Genomic DNA, 5,526 nt, shown 5'->3' with positions numbered 1-5,526 from the left:
ATTTGACATGGACAGTACAGAACTCTTGACCCAAATGTGCCTCCTCCTAAGCCTTTCCTACATCAATAAATGGCATCACCATATGCTGGTTGCTCAGGTCAAACCCTGGGAAATATTCTTAATTTTTCTTATTCCTATCACCACATCCAATCCCTCAAATAGCCCTGTGTATTTTGACTCCAACACTCCATGGCATTATATGAAAAATGGGATCACTTCTCACCATGTGCACTGTAAGATCAATTCAAGCCACCATCCTCTCTACTCCAGCAGCCTGCTACCCTTCCCTCTGCATCTCCCATTTCTGTCCTAACAGAGCAGCCACTGGAATCTTCTGAAAGCATAAACGACTTCTCTTTCTTGCTCAAAACCCTCCAAAGGCTTTTCGTTGCAAGTGGAATAAAACCCGGACCTGTTACCATACCCCACACACAGGTCTCTACGTGACCTTGCCTCTACCTGTTCTCCCCACGACTGGACTTACCAGCAGCTCAGAGCCCTCGCACATCTCCATCTCCTGCCAGTAACTTCTTTCATGGCACCCTGCCCCCTTCTCATCATTGTCTCTTCCTCAGAAGGGCCTTCCCTAACCTCTCTGCCAGAGCTTCTAGCTGTTTCCCGATACCCACTCTTCCCCTTTTCAAAGAAATGGAACCTCCTATTTTTAGCTGAGTCCATAATTAGTCTTCCTTAAACTGGTTATGGCTACCCAACTAAGTTGTCCAATGCAATGTAAGTGGAAATAAAATGTAGCAGCATCCAAGAACCATCCTTTAAATATCTTTGGTATATAACTTTTGGTCTTTTTTCCTCCCCTTTTATTCATTCTGCTGGCTGGAATATGACCTGACGGCTGGAGCTGGAGCAGCCACCTCAGACCATGAGGTAACCTTGGAAATGGAGGCCAATCACAGCAAAGCAACAGAATAGAAGGAGCTTGGAACACTGAGGACTTCGTGGAATGAACTGCCCTAACAGCCCTGGATTACTTGCTTCTGAACTTCTACTTGAGAGAAAAACAAGTTTTTGTTTTATTGAAGCCAGTTATTTTGAATTCTGTTACCAGCTTAATCCCAACCAATAGACTACTCTAGCTGAGGCAACCCTCTTTCATATTTATGTGAATTTTTCCTTTGAAGCACTTAGAACCTAAAATTACCCTGTATATTTATTTATGCTTTTATTCATATTTTTATTATCTGTCTTCCCCTCTCTGGAATATAAACTTCTTTTTTGTTGTTGTTGTTTTTACTTTTTTTTTAATTGAGGTATAGTCAGTTTACAATGTTGTGTCAATTTCTGGTGTACAGCACAATTCTTCAGTCATGAATATAAACTTCTTCAGGCCAGGGATTATCTAATGTTCAGTGCTGTATCCCTGTCTCCAGCAAGAGTTCCTAGTACATAATAGGTGCTTAATAAATATTTGTGGAATGAATGGGTAAGTGAACACCTACTGTGTGCTAGGGAGAGAGATACAAAGATGACTGACACATGTTTCCGGAGTCCCTTGCCTCAGAAGCTCACAGTCTAGTGGGAACTGACTCTCCGTTGGAAGGAGCAATCATTCTCATTGGGTTCGTCTAACCGTGGTTCTCAGCCAGGGGCAGTTTTGTTCCCCAAGGAGTGATTGTCGATATCTGGAAATATTTTTGATTGTTACAGGTTAGGGGATGCCACCAGCATCCAGTGAATAGAGGCCAGGGAAGCTGCTAAACCTCCTACATTGCATGGAACAGCCCCCACAACAAGTAATTATCTGACCCCAAATGCCAATAATGCTGAGGTTGAGAAACCCTGACCTAGCAAAGGTCAGTGTCATTTAGATTTGCCAGGGAGTAAGTTGTTTGGGCTGCGTGAGAGTGGAAGCCATGGAGTGTAGGGGACACGTGCCATGTGGCCTGTTTGATGTTATTAGTGAGACTGTGGGATTAAGCCCCAAGTAGAGGTCAGCTGAGTTGTCAAATTCTGCCAAAGCTCTCCATTGAGAGGCTGGCTCCAATCATTAATCTTTACTTGTCACAGGGCTATGTTTTGGGGACATTCAGTGTGCATCCAGAACAGGTAAAATTATGTCCGGAACTCTAGAAGCCAAGCCAGAGAAGCTCTTTGAACAGCATTTTTTTTTTTTTTTTTTTTTTTTTTGGTGGGGGAAGTAATTAGGTTTATTTACCTATTTATTCTTATAAGAGGTACTGGGGATTGAACCTAGGACCTCATGCTTGCTAAGCATGTGCTCTAACACTTGAGCCATACCCTCCACCCACTATTGTTATTAATATAGAAAAATCCTAGATGAGTTCTCAATTTGCCTGGCCTCAGGAAGGCTGAGAGAGCTCAGAGGCTCCACCGCTCTCTGCTGTAATAATTCTCTTCTCTATTTCTGTTCAGCTGAAAGGAGTATATCCACATTCACGGCTCTCCCACAAAATGTAATTTTCTCTTGCAGGTGAACAAATGATAGATAAGGGTAGTTGAAGGGACAGATTATGGAGGAGCTAGTTCTGGGCCACTTCATATTTTAACTTTTTTTTTTTTTTTTTTAGCTTTCCAATTTGTTGGACATGGATGTACTTGGTGACCTTGGGTAGGGCACTTAATCTCCCTGAGCCTCAGTTTCCTTATCAGCATACTCAAGGGGTTGGGTCAGGCCATGGCTTAGTTGCTTCCATTCTAAATAACCATGATGACTCATTTATCACCTGTTAACCATCAGATAACTGATGGCAACAAATGCCTGGGTTTGAAGAAATAAATTTGAAAATAAGGGGAAGATTAGAGTGATTCCTAGCATCAATGTTCTTCTCTGCCACCTGCCCCTGACCTGTGTTCAAAAACAAAACGTATCAGCATTAATCTCTGGAATGGTAGTTCCAGAAATATGTTTCTTAGAACATAGCTCCTTAAGATATGAAAATGGAACTCTATGTGAAAAAACAGAAAACAAAAAACAAAAGAACTGAGAAGCATACTAGCTCCCATTCTTGGAAAGTAATAAAAAATCATTTTAACATTTTATAAACCCAATGTTTCTCACTTACTTCACTAGAGAATTCGTTTTTCCTTGAATGATTTTTTTCTTTTTAACATTCTGTAGAACTACAGAACTAGTATTCCTTGAAACTCACTTTTGGAATTTCACCTTCCTTAGTCTATAATGACATTACCCTTTGCTCTGTACCTACTTGGAGGAGTGATGGTACCTGCTAAAAATTATCCCAAAGAAAACAGAAAATGTGCTTCACAACTTCCTTGGCCTTCAGTACAAACATGGGCATCACCCATATACCTGATATCAGGCGACGATAACATGCTTGGACACACTATTAATAAAATCTACTTATTGGTCTCATTTTGTTTTTACATAGCCTATGATGCTAAGAAATAAAAATTTAAACTTATGCTTCTTTGCTGAATTTACTCCACCAGTCTTATTCACTAAGTGACGCTATTGCACAGATGGCAAATAGGTTATTTTCTCTCATGACAACTTTGATCAATAGGTAGTAGCTGCCTAGAGCTCTGTATTAAAAATAATATTAAGACCTTGAATGGGCTTGGAGGGAAAAATATGCTGTGATTGATTCTTAATGTCTGTTGTGGGTGTACTGCTGTGATTGATTATTGATGTCTGTTGTGGGTGCAGACTAGTGAAAGGCATAGGATGCTTGTTGCATGTTTCCTCACCAAAAATCAGAGGCTTCTTACAAACTACCCACGTTGGCGTGGTTGGAGGGTTAATACACCTAAGTACCTAAAAGAGTGGCTAAGCTAATTCTATAGTGTTCGAAAAGGGAGAGTTCCTCCAGGTCTTGAGGTAAAGATAAACTGTATGCAAGAGTTGATTTGGGCCTTGATGGTTAGAAAGGTTAGGTCTTGTGAGAGAAAATTTTTAGCAGAGACAGTGGAAGTGCTGCCAGTGCCCCAGGGATGGCTTGTATCTCTGGAGCTGCCCAGATACAGTGTCAGCATCCCTTACACAGTGCTCAGTAAAGATGCATTTTTACCCTTTGTCTAGCACAGCTCCATCCAATAGAAATATAATTTGAGTCACATACTTTTAAGCTTTCTGGTAGCCGCACTTAAAAAGTAAAGAGAAACAGGTGAAATTAAGTTTAATAATATACTTTATTTAACCCAATATATCCAAAATATTATCACTTCATATAATCAATATAAAAAATTATTAATGAGATCATTTACATTCTATTTTTTGTAATAAGTATTTGAAAGCTGGTGTATATTTTACCAACAAATGTATCTCAGTAGGAACCAACCACATTTCAAATGTTCAATAGCCCCAGGTGGCTGGTGGCTACTGTGTTGGACGATGTCAATCTAAACTACCACTCTTATTCATATGTTGTGTTCTCCAAAAATTTGTTTGAATACAGTTAATTTAATTTCAGCAGTTTTCCCAAACTCTATGCTGATGGACACAACTGGTGCTAGAAATAGTTTTTAATGTAAAAACTATTCATTTAAATAGCATATAAGAAAAATCCATTAATTCATTACTTTAAGATAATTTAAATTATTAATTTAATATTTGAGATTGTTATTTTCGCTTCCTGTTAACATTAGGAAGACAAAGTTATTAAGTAGAGAACAGTAAGGGTTCCTATGACTTGTTATTTCTCTCTCTCTTTTTTTTTTTAAATCATTTTTTGGCCCAGTGTGTAGACGGGGATGTGTGCAAACTTCTTAGAAGGCATTTCATCTTTACGTGGCCGGAAGTGCAGACAGCTGTCTTGCAAAAGAGATAGGGCAGCCATGAGGACAGCGTGAACTCGGTTCCATAGTAGCAGCAAATCTTCCCTTCTTCAGGCCACTGAGGAGCTCCTTGTTCTGTAGGAACCTCTCCAAGTCGGCCTTCACCAGTACATGGCGCACATCCATCACCTCCAGAGTCAGAACAAGGCTCTCTACCTGGTGGCTGAACTCCAGCCACAGGTGATTGGCATCTGGGGCAGCGGAGGCCCCTAGCCTGTCTTCAGCTGAGCCCAGGTCACTGCGTGAGGGGCAGCTGGGGTCAGGTTAGGATGGGACACTAACTGGAAAGGAACCCTGCTGCTCGGTGCTCGGCCTCCAGGAGTGCACGCTACCCGCGCTGGGCCACAGTGGTGTCAACCCTCCTGAGGACCCAGTGGCCGGCTACAGGCCAGAGGTCGCTTCTCTCCAGAGCTGGGCCCAGGTCGTGCTGTGAGAAAGAACTGTCTTGTTTCAGCGTCACCTCCCTGCAAGGAGACTCTTCCTCTTCGGACGTGTTCATCTCCTCCATCTTGGCCAAGGTGCGTGCCTTGAGCAGGACCTGGGGCCGCAGGCACAGGGGCTACTCCCTGCATCCAGGATGGATGGGTTGATACAGAAAGTGGACTTGACGTAACCAGAGGAGGTGTTGAAGATGCAAGGCACAGAGCCAAACCCCCGGGCATCCCAACACCTGCCCTCCACAGGCTGCAGCCTCTGTTTCTGCTTTATGTCCTTAATTGAGGTAAAATGTACATAACATAAGATGTACCATTT

General features: G+C 41.9%; 1 pseudogene; it reads right to left on the bottom strand.

Moving 5' to 3' along the window:
* Window positions 1-4,655: 4,655 nt before the first annotated feature.
* LOC105091163 (protein spire homolog 2-like) lies at window positions 4,656-5,311 on the bottom strand (annotated as a pseudogene).
* Window positions 5,312-5,526: the final 215 nt, after the last annotated feature.

This window comes from Camelus dromedarius, chromosome 24 (genome assembly GCF_036321535.1).
Source record: "Camelus dromedarius isolate mCamDro1 chromosome 24, mCamDro1.pat, whole genome shotgun sequence".
Classification (NCBI taxonomy): Eukaryota; Metazoa; Chordata; class Mammalia; order Artiodactyla; family Camelidae; genus Camelus; species Camelus dromedarius.
The sequence above is the reverse complement of the archived record's forward strand: the minus strand, read 5'-3'. Positions and strand labels throughout refer to the sequence as shown.